Source organism: Mirounga angustirostris, unplaced genomic scaffold (assembly GCF_029215605.1).
Source record: "Mirounga angustirostris isolate CCGP_5_RB_7025 unplaced genomic scaffold, mMirAng1.0.hap1 SCAF_1, whole genome shotgun sequence".
In the NCBI taxonomy this organism is placed as follows: Eukaryota; Metazoa; Chordata; class Mammalia; order Carnivora; family Phocidae; genus Mirounga; species Mirounga angustirostris.
In genome coordinates this window covers 70288839-70303596 of record NW_026991709.1, presented here as the reverse complement: position 1 = coordinate 70303596, position 14758 = coordinate 70288839, and positions in this window count along the sequence as shown.

Genomic DNA, 14758 nt, shown 5'->3' with positions numbered 1-14758 from the left:
CGCCCAGAATGTCTTTGCTCAAACTCAGGGACTCCAGCACTTTCCTTGTCCCCTTTGCTCTGGTCTTAGGGGTCTCCCCATTCCAAGCCCCCTCTGTGTTCAAGCCTTTTCTCAGCTCTCATCCATGCTTAACTCAGGTTCTTGGGCTCTGGGAGGGGTGCAGGGTACTCACTGGCATGCAAAAAGGTAGCCTGGTTTTGGCTTTGTTGTAAATGCCTCCCGTGGCCATGTTTAAAACTCTTAGGGCCCCCATGTACAAGTAAAGCTGAAGCAGATTTGTCTGTCTGGGAAACCTGCAGTCCATGGTTGCATGGTGAGGAGAAGAGGGCATAAGGCCTTTTGAGCCCCCAACCCCAGGTGTGTATGTTGCGCACAAATCTGTTTGTCGCCTCTCTGGGTGGTTTCAGAGGGCATAGCTCAGGCCAGGCTGCCTAGCAGTGAGGAGACACACAGCCCTGCTCCCAGATGGGAGTCCCCAGGGTGGTCTGAGCCTGAGCCAGAGAGGAAGAGAAACCAGGAACCTGGGCCAAGACATGGATGGGGAGATAGTCAGGGAGCTGGCTGGGTACCCAGGTGTGCCTGCCTGGAGCCCCAGCTCCAGGGGGGGCCAAGAAGCCCAGGCCCCAGGGTCCGGGGAGGCCTGGTCCTGCTTTGCCTTGCTGCCTGTCTCTGCTGCTCTGCCAGGTCCAGGGCCCCGTGTCTGGTCATTAGGATGGCACCTACTGGGTCCCTGCCTCCAGCTCTACAGGGGACCCACCCACTGTCTGGCAGGGCCTTCCAAGTCTTAAGCCAAGTGTGTGGGTCATCTCCCGGAAAGCCTGGGACTCGGTTTCCCCAGTGGGCGAGGACATAACTTTTCTCAGGTTCTCAAAGGTGGCCATAACCCTTCCTGCCCTGGGACATAGATTCTGGGTGTCTCTCATCCCTCCCAACCTGAGATATCTAGGATTTCTTTAGGAAAGCCCCTTGGATCAGGCTTTTCTGCTCCTCAAGGGGAAGTGGATCTAGTTTGCCCCTTCCTTTGACTCCCCGCACACCTGTCCCCTAAGCCTTGGACCTGTCCTCAGAGAGTCTTTCCTTCCAGGCTGAAGGACCTGCACCCACCTTCCCTCTCTGCCCCCTCCCCACTTCTGCTGAGCCTGCCCTTGATTCTCAGATGCACCCCTTGGAGCCCTTGCCCCCTGATAAGAGCAGGGCTATTATCTGGGCCCAATTATGGGGCCAGCTCTCCACACACCCAGGAAGCCCTGACATCTCTCCCTTCCCTGGACAGGAGCCAAGGAGTGACCTCCCCCCTATGAGGTGCCTGGTACCCATGTGTCTGGAACCCCTCTGAGATGTCCCCAGTCCACACTTGGAACCTGATGGAAGGGTTTGGACCTGGGATGGGGAGCCCAGAAACAGCCATCCCTTCATCATCTCCAAACCTTTCCTCTGTGGGCCTTCTAGGAGGTGAGGGTGTGTGGGGTGGAAAGAGCACTGGGCTGGGTGTCCCTCAGCTCTGCTACCAACTAGTACGCTATGGGAGTGAGTCTCTTCCCTCTGCCTGGCCTCCCGTGGCTTGTCTGTAAACAGGATGATCGTCATAGCTACGTCACAGGTGGTGGGTCACAGGATCCTAACTCTTTAGAGCTGCAAGGGACTCCAGGGTCACCTTATCCAGCTGCCCCTCCACCCCCAATTTCACAGATGGGGATTAGAGAAGGAAGGGATTGCCTAAGATGACATGGTGTCCAAGCCAGGCGGCGTTCTCTGTTTGCTGGGCTGCCTCTCCCATTCCTGCTCCCAGGGACCATTCCAGAGGAGCAAGGACTTGGGCAGCCACCACAGGGCCCCGCTTTCCAGCCCCCAAGCCTCAGAGCCAGGCAGTGCATTTCAGCACAGGGCCTGGGGAGCCGATAAGAAGGCCCAGCTTAACTCTGTCTCCAGCACTGCGCTGGGAGTGATAATGATGCCCTGCCCAGCCCTGCCCATCCCACCCCACCCAAGAGGGCCCTGCTAGTGGTTGAGGGTGGAGTAGGGACAGATGGGGCAGAGGAGGTTGCCACAGTGTGGGATCGGGGCCCAGAATCCCACGGCGTCACGGAGCCCAGGCCCCTCACTGGCTGACCCTCGTGGGCACCTGGGCACAGTGCCTGGCACCCAGGTGATGCTACCCCGGTGCCCACATCCTGCTCTTCAGTTCCTGTGCCTGGAGCGTGCACGGCTGAAGGTTTGCAGGGCCCCATAATGGGTGACAAAACCTTCACCGAGCACCGCCCGCCGCCTGGCCTGTGTGGGGGTTCACATGCGCGTCTCTGATCCCCACAACCTCTCTGCAGTCCCCACGCTCGTTCTAGAGACGAGGGAACCAGCACTGAGCCGACAGGCCACTTCCTCAGGGTGACACCTCTTCTAAGCGGCCGAGCCAAATCCCTGTCTGCCTTTCCCATTGCACTGGGCTTCTCTAGGCAGTTCTCTTTTATTGCAGTTTGTTGCAGGAGTGCCCCTTATCTGCGAGGGTCTGCTCCGAGCCCCCGGTGGAGGCCTGAGGCCGCGGTCAGTACCGAACCCCGCACACACCCCAGTGAAGTTTGATGCATAAATGCGGCACAGTAGGAGATTAACAACTACAAATAACCTGGACCGATTCCAGCAGCCTGCTACAGTCAGAGGCATGGGAGTGTGGTGTCTCGGTCAGCCTTCTTGCGGCCGTGCGAGCTGTAAAGCGCCTGTGTGGGGAGGGGAGGTGACGGGATGACGTCACACCGTGACCGTGACGTCCTGTGAGGCTCCCGGGGGCCTCCTGGCGATACCTCAGAAGGAGGCGCATCTGATTCCAAACAGCACCTGGCTGCGGGTGACTGGAACCCGGGATAAGGGGACACTGCTGCCAGGCCGCCCGGGTCCCCTGCTGGAGAAGGGGACGCGTCCCTGCCCCTCATGGCGCTTTCCCTGGGACGCGTCCCGCGGCGCGTGCCGAGAGCTGGGGAGGTGCTCGACCGCTGGCAGCGACGGAGGGGGCGTCGCCCTCGGCGGGCGGGGCTTCGAGATCCCCTGGGGCCTCGGGAGGCGGGGCGCCGTGGCAGCCGCCGCCGGCCCCTGCCCGGTCTGGCGTCGGCTCCCGAACGGCCCGGCAGCGGGGCGGAGGGGTGCTGCTTCCGGGGGCAGCTTTGGGGCGCTGGCTCACGGAGGGCAGCCAACGAGGGCGTCTCGGGGCTGAAGCGGAGCGCAGGGCTGCGCTGGGAGTGTTCAAGGGACCGGCAGGCTGACCACCGGAAGGCTCTGCCTTCCCACACGGTCGGGGAGTTTCCTGTTCAGAAAACATAACGTGGCTCTATTTTGTGACCGGCCAGGGTTCCAGGCGGTCAAAAGCCGTGGTCATCGGAGCCCTGGGTCTGGGCTGGGCTCAGAGCCCGCTCTCCCCTCTCCCTGCAGCCTCTCTGTCTCTCGCCTCAGTCTCTGCTCCCGCTTCTCACCTTTCCCCTCCCACTGCTCTCTCCCTTGCCCCTCCTCTGCCTTCTCTCCGCCCCTCTCCCCGCCACCCCCCTACCTCCCAATCGTTCCTGGACTACAGCTTCCAGGAACGCAAAGTTAACCGTCTGGCAACTTTCAAGTAATACCTTTTAACTGATTCTTGGAAGCCCCTGCGCCTGGGTGTGGAACGCGCAGAGCTCTGGGGCCAGGCCAGAGGCCTCTCAGCACAGGGCAGCTTTGTCTGTCCTGACACGGGCTTCCTCCTCCCAGCCAGGCACATGCTCTCGAAGCTTCCTGGTAGGGCGGTTTTGCTGCTGAAATTGGAGATTCCCAAACTGCAAGGGTCCCTCCTGAATATCCGGCTTATTTCTCGGAGGAAAATCAAGGCACTGGCGGGGGGAGGTTCAGCTGGGCCTCCCCCAGATCACACACCGAAGTAGAGGCCAGGTGAGGCCAGGTTCCAGACCTCCTGCCTCTGAGTCTTTCCATCACCCCACCGTGTGCGGCCAGGTGGGTCAGAGGCCGGGACCGCCAAAAGGGAGGCACTCTTTCTTCCCCTGGCCTAGTAGCTCGGCTCCGGTGGGCAAGAGCACGGAGACAGCAATCCTAGCAGTACCCGCTGGAGTGCCCACTGTGGGGGAAGTGCTTTGCTCGCATGATCTCATTTAATCCTCAGAACAGCTTGGGAGGAAGGTGCTGTCGTTACTTTTGTGGACATGACCCTGGACAGTCCTCGGGCCTCTGTCTCCCTCTCTGCAAGGACAGAATTTTCTGGAGGCTCCTCAGGGCTACTCTTGCCCTGACCTCCTAGAAGTCCATGACTCTGACCAGGAAGGAGGGTCCCTGGTCTGGGGACAAGCCTAGGGCCACTGGCAGGGCTTACTGAATGACTCCTTGCGGTGGGGGGGGGGGGGGGGGGGCCACGCATTAAGTCACCAACCAAAGGTACTGAGCCCTGGGCAGGACCCTTGGCCATCTGCTCTGGAAAAGTCCCCTGCCCGCCCGCTGTTCACTAGATAGCTGCTCCTCAGCCACTGACAAAAATGGAAAGCCTGTCCTGCCTGCCCTTTTGCTGGCCGGGCAGTGGAACACAATGGAGAGGACACGGACTGGGCATCAGGAGAGCTGGGCTGGAAAGCAGGCCCTGTCGCTTCTGGTCATGTGGCCCTGGAAAGCCTCTGGCCTCTCAGAGCCACCGTTCCTACATCTGCAAAAGGGCAACGAAAGCCACCTCACAGCACTGTGGGGTTGCCCTGTGACGTTCACTACTCCGCACAAGCCACAGCCGAGTGGGTGTGGGGTTTCTGGGAAGGGAGCAGTAGGAGGGCCATACTCGGGCTCCAGTATTTGTCTCCATTTCCCCTCCTTGGGCTTCCTTTTCTGGCTCTGGATTAGGATCATTTGGAAATGACCAAAGCCAAAAATGGGCCACCTCTTTTTAAATCCCAGACAAAGCCAGGGTCACCTTCCTCAGGCGACTTCTCAGCTCCCTCTCTTCCCCACCAAGTGTCTGTCCCCAGGGGGAGAGCTGACCCGACTTGGGCTTGGGGCAGGGATGTGGCCCTTTCCTCTCTGCTCCCAGCTGGTACCATTTGTCAGTCCCTCTGGGCCCCTGGCTTCAGGGTGCCCTAGAGTGGAAGCCTCTGGAAGGTCTCAAGGTCTGGTTGGGCCAGGCTCACTCTGATGTCGTGGCAGAGACTTGGGCTGCACCCATCTTGGCCAAGAGGCTCTATCTGCCTTGGACACAATTCAGACCAAAGAGTAAAGGAGATTTGTTCCTAATGCAGAGACCAGAAGTAGGCACACAGAGGGCTCTTTGCTTTGGAGTTGAAGATTTTAAAGATTTGTTTTCTTTAAATATCCTGCTGCAGGAAAGAGAAGCCAAAAATCAAACATTACTGAGACATAAATTTCAGGTGGCTTTAAAGGAGCAATTTGTTTAGTTTCCGTCCCACCCTGTTTCTGCTCAGTAGGGTCCCGGGGACTTGTCCCTGGGGTTTGGTGATGGGTCCACACCCTCCTAGGCTCACCCATCCAGCCTCACAGGGAGGTTTCCGAAATACGAGATCCAGCCAGAGGGCCTCCAGGCACAGCCTGGCCCCAAGCTTGGTCCCAGGGAGGGTCTGTGCACATCCAGTTCAGGAAGTGGAGGTAACTTTCCTCCATCCTCAGCTGCATTGGCACTGTTGATCATACCCTCTTTTGTGAAAACTCTCTCTTTATCCTTGACCTCAGGGATCAGACACGTCTGACTCTCCTCCTGACTCCTGCTCGATGAGTCTTCCTCTCACCTCCCACCAGGAAAACTTCCAGGCTCTGTCCTGTGTCCTCTTCTTGCAGAACTCATGCCCTTGCCTTCAGCAGTGCTGGGCCCTGCCAGGGCCCCAGGCTCTGGCCTTAAGAGTTTTCTTTTTTCCAGCTTTACTGCGTTATAGTTGACAGATAAAATTATAAGGTATTTAAAGTGTACAACATAATAATTTACTATCTGTATACATTGTAGAAGGATTCTCCCTATTGAATTGGCCTTAATTTTCTGATTGAACGATTCCTTTGGAGTCCCACCAGAGGCTCGGGGTCTCTCCATAGCCCAGCACAGTGGGGAAAGGAGAGAAAGCAAAGACAAAATCAGCCATTGAGTAAGAGGAACACTTTGTTAGCATGAGGGAACAGCTGAGCAGGGTTCGAGGGCCTGGATCCTGGGAGAGGGCGTCTTGGTGTCCCAGCCTTTTCCCAAGCCTAATCCAAAAGTTGTCTCATAGCAGGCCTCGATCAAGAGAGGAGCAGAGTGGGAGGAAGACTCTGGGCAGCCTCATTGGCCCTTTTTACCCCCAGAGTCCCTGCTGTGATAGGGACCCCACCCCAGAGTCCCTGCTGTGGTAGGAGTAGGGGAGGGAGGGTCCTGGGTGGCGGAGCTTCTAGAGGGGAAACCAATCAAGGGCTTAGTGCTGTCATCTAGGGAAGAGCTGGTAAAAAAAACTGAGGCCTGGGGCGCCTGGGTGGCTCAGTTGGTTAAGCGACTGCCTTCGGCTCAGGTCATGATCCTGGAGTCCTGTGATCGAGTCCCGCATCGGGCTCCCTGCTCGGCGGGGAGTCTGCTTCTCCCTCTGACCCTCCTCCCTCTCATGCTCTCTGTCTCTCATTCTCTCTCTCTCAAATAAATAAATAAAATCTTTAAAAAAAAAAAAAAAACTGAGGCCTGAACTGGGATAATGGGACTAAAAATTCATTCACTCAGCAAATACTGAATAGCTACAATGTATCTAGGAGGTAATGAAATTGATTTTAAAAAAGAATGTGTTCACGCATGGTATAATTGTTAATTTTCAATTATATATATATATATATATATATATATATATATATTTTTTTTTTTTTTTAGAAAGAGAGAGCAAGAGCAAGGGGCAGTGAGAGATGGAGAAACAGACTCCCCTCCTGAGCAGGAAGCCTGACATGGGGCTCGATCCCAGGACCCTGGGACCATGTCCTGAGCCAAAGGCAGACACCTAACTGACTGAGCCACCCAGGTGCCCCTCAACTTTTTATATATATTTTTAAGAGACTGGAAGCAAGGTCATCAAAGGCTCGTGGTGGATAAGCAAGTATTTCCTGTTTGGGGGTTTCTGGCTGCCGATCTGGGTGTCAGGACACCTGCTCTCTTGGCCCAGTTCTTCCTCCGTGGGGCTGCGTGACTGCAAAAAGCCCCTCCCCTCTCTGGGCCTGTTCCCTCATCTGTGGAAGGAGGCTGTGGAACCAGAAAACCTGTGGCTCCTTCCAGCCCTGCTGTTACCTGAGGACATTCGGGGCCTAGGGGGTGAGGGACAGTTTCGCTGGCTTGGCTGGGGCTGCTCTGGTCTGCGGTGGGAGTGGCACCCCCAGGCGGGCCCCTCTCCTGGAGGGCTCCACAAATGGGAGGTAGTGGGCTGCCACCTGCTCAGCTCTCAGGCCCTGATCTCAAATTAGAATCACGCCTCTCCTCTCTTTACACCCATTCTGAAGCACGAGAGGCCTCCCGGACCCTCCGCTCGTGGCCTCATGACTTGTACATAGGGAGCCAAGACAGAGCCGCTGCCTTCACGGCCTCGAGGGCCCCAAAGCCTCAGTCAGGAAGCGAGGGCGCCAGCCAGGCCACGGGTAATGCATTGTTTATTGTCCCCTGCGTGCCAGACACTCACTCTCTGAGTCATCCATTCCCCACAGCGTTTGAGCATCCCCTTGGGCTCCGGGAGGAGGTGGTGAGGTTGGACAGGTAGAGCACCGCGCCCGCACCGCGCCCAGTCGCACAGCTGTGGCTGTCCCAGCATCCGAGCGGGAAGCAGCCAGAGTCCCAGGCTGTGCTTCTCAGGGCACAGGGAGATCTCCAGCTGCCCGTCAGACCCTACTCCTGACCCCCTGCCAGAATGTTGTATGTGGTAGCAGGGGGTTAAATCCATTTCTGATCACACCCATTGGGAAGACAAACGGGTTTGTCTTCCCTAGAAAATCCCACCGGCAGAATTGCTTTTCCCCTCTTTGTTCTCAGGCCTCTGGGTCCCCCAGACTCCCCAACCTTCTGTCATCTTTCTGTGATGAAAGCAGCCTCCTGAATGGGAGAGAATTTAGGGTCCCCAGCCCTCCTGCTGAGCCGGCTTCAGGGACCTGCTTCTTCCTTTCATAACTTCCCTATTTGGTCAACTAACTGTCCATTCCTCCCAGCCTGCTCCCATGCCCCCCCCCCCCCCCGCCCCGCCATACCACCGTTCTTTCTTTAAATTCTAAAAGAAGAGAACAGGAGGAAATTATGTCCATTCTCCTATCTGGCCTCAGATTTTAGGCAGGAATTTGAGATAAATAAAAAGTACTTTCTTATCAAATGCTATCACTTTTTTGTTTTGACTAGTGGCATTATAGTAATATTTTTTGAATATTCATTGCATTTGTTCAGGAATCTGGAGGATTGTGGGTTAATGGGCCCTCCTCAGACTAGCCTGAGTACATAAATACCATAAGAATCCTGTTTCGGTGGGTAAGTGCCTTTAGACCACATCTTGGAATATAATCTAGTTGGAAATCGAGGGCTGCCTGTAATTCTTAACAAACTCAAATCTGTTACGTCTTGGGTGGGATTCCTAACCTTGCTTATTTGACTCATAGTCCATATTTTATAGGACTGTTCTAAGGATTAAATGAGGTAAGGTATGGAAATGTGCCAGCATATAATGGGTGCTCTGTAAACATCCCACGCTGTTCACCACAGCGTGCTGTCCTGGGGGCTTAGGTCTTAGCCTCTCTGAACCCCAGGTTTTTCGTATTTGAGCTGGGGCAACAGTCCTGGAGTCGCTCTGACTACTTCAGAGGGTGGCAGTGAGGTTCCAAGCAGAAAGTGTGAAAGTACTTTTAGGCTGAGGGCACAGAGCGCAATTAAGAAATTGTTAGATGCATGTCCCATTGTACCACTTCATTGACTTGTTTTTAAAGAGATAAAGCTCCAATCCCCAAACTTTTTTTTAAAAAAGATTTTATTTATTTATTTGAGAGAGAGACAGAGAGAGCCCAAGCAGCGGGAGGGGCAGAGGGAGAGGGACAAGCAGACTCCCTGCTGGGCAGCGAGCCTGATGCGGGGCTCGATCCCAGGATTCTGAGATGATGACCTGAGCAGAAGTCAGATGTTTAACTGACTGAGCCACCCAGGCGCGTCCCCCCCTCCCCAGGTCCCCAAACTCTTAAGTCCTGGTTAGGACAGGCCACACCAAGCTCAGGACTCATGGAGTTGGGCCTTGCCTAGCTACACAGCTCTAGAGACCTGAGCTGTAATGAAGGGCAGATCTGCCCTCACCCTCTTTGCTCTCAGCTCCCAGCCCTTGCTTCTCAGGCACTGACTGTTAGGAGGTATGTGCTCTGAGAGTGGCCTGAATGCAGGGCTCCCAGGATGAGCTGACCCCTCACTTCACAGTGAGGCCCTAGGGCTCCTTGTCCCCTGCGTTGTCCCTCTCTCCCAGCGGAGCGGTGGGGGCCCCGGTCCTTGCTCTCCAGGGGGGCCAGTGACTCCTCCAGGCAGAGGTCCCCACGCCCACAGCCACTGCACACCTGCCCAGAGTGGGTGTGGGCTTAGGCTGCCCACCTGTTACCTCAGGGTCTCCCAAAGTATGCTGCGACAGCCTGCATGTCCCTTCCCCAGAGGACTTTGGACTTTAATAGGTAAGTATTTATTGCAATGACTATTGGAAAAGAATATAGCTAGCTCAAAAGAGGTCTGGCCTGACCAAGAATAGAAGGATTTGGAGAAAGGAGTTTTGTTTGTTTTTTGAGATGGGAGTTTTTTAAATGGAATATTTAAGGGGCGCCTGGGTGGCTCAGTTGGTCGGGTGTCTGCCTTCTGCTCAGATCATGATCTCGGGGTCCTGGGACCCAGCTGCATGTTGGGCTCCCTGCTCAGTGCGGAGTCTGTTTCTCCCTCTCCCTCTGCCTGCCGCTCCCCCTGCTTGTGCTCTCTCTCTCTCAAATAAATAAATAAAATCTTCCAAAAAAATTGGACCATTTAAAAGGAACAAGAGGGGCGCCTGGGTGGCTCAGTTGTTAAGCATCTGCCTTCGGCTCAGGTCATGACCCCAGGGTCCTGGGTTCGAGCCCCGCATCGGGCTCCCGCTTGGTGGGAAGCCTGCTTCTCCCTCTCCCACTCCTCCTGCTTGTGTTCCCTCTCTCGCTGTGTCTCTCTGTCAAATAAATAAGTAAAATCTTAAAAAATAAATAAATAAATAAATAAAAATAAAATAAAATAAAATAAATAAATAAATAGAAGGAACAAGAGAGGCTGCATATATTAACCTACTGCATGGACTCTGTGTTCTTTTTTTAAATTTTTTAAAAATTTAAATTCAATTAATTAACATATAATGTATTATTAGTTTCAGAGGCAGAAATCAGTGATTCATCAGTCTTATATAATACCCTGTGCTCATTACATTACCCAGTTACCCCATCCCCTCGCCCCCCCCTCCCGGGCTCAGTGTTCTTTAGCAAAGTACATTTTTTACAAAGTGAGGTGATTTAAAGTTGATTTGATGACAAATACCAAGTAGGAAGTAGAGCAGGTGATGTGCAGGTATGGAAACACCTGTGATGGGAAACTGACTGACTCGAACCTGGGAAAGACTGTTTTCCATCTGATGCTCACAACCATCCTGAGAGGATGTGTTCCTGACTCCGTTTCCAGGGGCAGGAACAGATGCAGAGAGGGGAGGGGAGGGGAGGAGCTGGCCGGTGGCCATGACCAGTCCTCAGTGGGGTGGCGGGGCCTGGAGAGAGGGCCCCCGCAGGACCACTGAGCCACGGGCAGCAGAGCCCCGGGCTGACGGTTCACGACAGTTCAGAGCGCGCTGCTGCGTCGGTGAGCTGTGCCAGGCAGGGGCTTGTCCTCAGACCAGAAACGGTTGCATCAGCCTGGCTGACCTCATGCCTGTGGCAGGAGCAGATAGCGAGGCTGACTGGGGCTCAGGAAAGGGGGACGACCAGAAGGAGGACCAGGCAGAGACATAAGGCAGGCAGAGACCTGCCGGGCTGGACACCGCAGGAGCCCAGAACCCAGAGCGTGGAGGAGGAACAAAGTAACACCCTCTGAGGTTCTTTTAACCACTGGTGTGGCCGATTCGAGTCTCCAACAGACTTCTAAAACCAGAACTGACAGTAGGTGAGAATTTGAGTCCAAGGACAGCTACAAACTGTGCAAATGCATCCCCACCCACCCACCCAGACACACAGACACTGTCCTTACCCAGCCCCCCATACACACACACACACACACACACACACCATGCGTGACTCAGGGTCAGGGACCTTCCTGCTTGAAGAACCGTCACAGATGGTTTTGTCCAGTGCCTCTTAAAAAATTCCTAGGGTGTGCCCTCACCTTTGGAATGACATGTAGCTGACCTGTCCCTCTGCCTTTGTTATTGTCACCTGAAAGCTTAATCGCTGCATCTCGTGGCTGCAGTTGCCAGAAACGTAAACACAGGTTCAGGTGAAAGGAACAACCAGGTACTGAGCACACTTGACGACCTAGCGCTATGCAAGGAATGACCTGTTGGGTGAAAAGGAACAGGGAGGGGATGAAAGATGAACGAGGCGGCATTGGCCTCAAGGGACTTAGAGCCCCTGAGGGGCAGGAGAGGGAGCCAGCTTGAGGAACCCCAAGTGACCAGCCAGCCGTAAGCCACTCTCAGTGAGATGTGAAGATGACTGACCATGGAAGGGTGCTCACAACGAAGTGCATGACTGTTCCCAGGGGCCAGAGCCACCGTCAGGCGGAGGGCAGAGTGTCAGGGAGGGCTTCCTCTTCCCGGGAAGCTGTGGGCACACCTGTGTTGTGCAGGGCTTCATGCACATTCCCCATGCACTGGGGCAGCGCGGGAGGTGTCAGCCCCCATAGACAGATGAGGAACCCGAGGCTCCAGGCGTCCAGTGCCCCAGACTTCGGCAGTTAAGGGTAACATCCAGATCCCCTGAAGGGGATGCCAAGCCAAAGAGTGGCTTGGGCCTGGAGGGCGGGGAGGGCCCGGGTTTCTCCAGGGGTCTGCGGGGAAGGAACAGATAAGAGAAGGGCAGGGTAAGCTGTCCTGGAAAAGCAGCTCTGGGAGCAGTGACCACATGTTATCCACATGCGAGGGTCAGGGAAGGGGAACGTGCAGGTGGAACGGGAAGGGCACACTTGTGGGCGGGTGGGAGGAGGGGCACAATGGTGGTTACGGCTGGTTGAGAGATAAAGATTTCTGGTACCAGTTAAGAGAAACCTCAAAAAACCTTCAATTCCAAAACTAGCTTTTGGTTTCAGAGATTACTCAACTCTCTTTATTTTTATCTTTAAAAAAAAAAAGACAGACAGAAAGAAAGAAAGCTTTTCTTAAGTCAGTCCTATTCTTTTTAATACCTGGAAGCTAAAATGGGGGTGGGGGAGAACAGCAGCTGCTGTTCACCCAGTCTCGGCCGCACTGTGGGAGCCCCCAGGAGGGGCTACCGAATCCCTCAGCTGCCTTCGGAGGCTTCACAGTCTTCTCCGTATCATCACTGGGGAAACTGAGGCCCCAAATGGTCAAGTACCTAGCTCTAGGCCACTTAGCAAGCACATGGCAGAGCTGAGATGTAACCCAGGCGCTCCCCGCCCCCCCAAGGGCTGGCTTTTTCAGCCCCGGGGGCTGGTTGCTTCGGTTTGGCTGGCTCCTGGCACCGGGCCCCCCTCCACACACCCAGCCTTTTCTCTCCTGCTGCCAGTCTCCTCAAGGTCCCTGCATCTTAGACATTGCTCTCATTTTGAAGTAAATTCCTCCTGACTACAAAAGTGAAACGTATCTATTTTGGAAAATTTGTGAAGTTTAGAAAAACACAAAGAAGAAAAATGGAAGTTCTCTGTAATCCCACAACCCAGAACTAACCACTGTTAACATTTTGGGAAATAGCCTTCCAGTCTTTCTTGTGTCTATCCATATGCATATGTAATAAAAATTACCACCACACTGTTTTGTAATTTTTAAAAAGAAACCTCTTTATTTATTTATTTTTGAGAGAGAGAGAGAGAGAGAGAGAGAGAGTGCATGCATGAGAGAGAGCAGGGGAGGGGGAAGGGGTGGAAAGAGGGGGATTCATCCTTCGGGACGGGGCTCCATCTCACAACCCTGAGACCAGGACCTGAGCCGAAGTCAAGACCGACTGAGCCACCCAGGGTGCCTCCCTGTTTTGTCTTTTTTTTTTTTTTTTTAAGATTTTATTTATTTATTTGACAGAGAGAGACACAGCGAGAGAGGGAACACAAGCAGGGGGAGTGGGAGAGGGAGAAGCAGGCTTCCCACCGAGCAAGGAGCCCGATTTGGGACTCAATCCCAGGACCCTGGGATCATGACCCGAGCCGAAGGCAGACGCTTAACGACTGAGCCACCCAGGCGCCCCTGTTTTGTCATTTTTAACACCTATTTAGAGAAGTAACTGACTAAACGACATATTTAAAGTGTACCATCTGATAAGTTTCACCCCGTGTGTACATCTCGGAAGCCGCCGCCACAGTCAAGATACGGAACACGTTCGCCACCCACAAACATTTCCCTGAGCCCCTTTGGGCCCCTTCCCTCCCTCCAGTCCTAGCCCAGCGCTGACACTCCGGCCCCGGGGGTTGCAGGCCAGGGTCCCGGGGCTGCGGAGCCGGCACCGGGCCAGGGCGCTGCCAGCTCTGGCTCTGTCGCATTGTGTTTCAAGGAGCGCGAACAATGCCGCCTTCTCTAGGCTCGATTTTGTCGGCTTCCTCCAGCCGCCCGGCTTCTGCTCTGGGGACTGGCCAGCTCCCCATTTCCTCCCTCCGGCTCTCAGCCCTCTGCCTCCACCAGCCCCCCGGCACACGGATCTGCCATCTCCTGAAGCTTCCGGCTCTCTGGAGTCGGCCTCACCCTCCTCAGCTTCCATAGCCTCTTCTGGGAAGGCTGCAGGGGTCCCTGGTGGCAAGTGCCACAGGCCTGTCGAGCTATTGTTGGCTCTCCAGGTGGGGCAGGAGCTGGGGGCAAGGGGGTGCAGCAGGCTCCCTGTGAGGCCCCCACACTTGCTTTGTGCTGCTTTTGACAGACAGCTTTCTGAATTTCATTACTCCGGCACTTGGGTGAGCAGGATTTCCTGAGTGTAATTTAATCTTTTCTCTATGACTCAGGCCATATTTGCAACCTCACTTGCTAATGTAAGGTGGCAGATGCAGCGTGCAGTGTGGGTGGAGGGCGAGACCAACCGCGCCGTTTTACTGGAACTTGCTTTCTCGCAGAGGCCACATATGGCCTCTGGCCTCAGAAGGGGGACGGCAGCTGTGTTTTGCCCGGCCTCTTGGCAGCGGCCTAACATGCCGCCGATTCATTAGCAAATCAGGGGCGGCAGCCTTCTGTCAAGTGGCTTTCTCATCCTCCCTCAGATTAGCATGAGGACACCCATATATGTGCATTATTTCAGGGTCCTCAGAGCGCTCTCACACGCACGCATCTTCTGTTCTGACCTTCACAATAACCCTGGGAGAAAAGCAGGGCAGGTGTTCCTGCCCATTCCAGATCTCTGCCCCACACTGGTCTCAGAAATCAGTCCCCGCTCCACCACTGATGTGGCAGGCAGAAGAGAAGCCCTCAAGCAGGGAGTGTAAGGGAATGTGTCTGGGACCTTGGGGTACAAAGAATTTCTTGCAAGCACCAACTGTTAAGAAAAGGATGAATATATTCTACTGCATTACAACGAAAAGCTGATAATGATGCGTCCGTGTAGGTAAATGGATTGTAACAAATGTACCACTCTGCAGGGGCTGTTGGTGGTC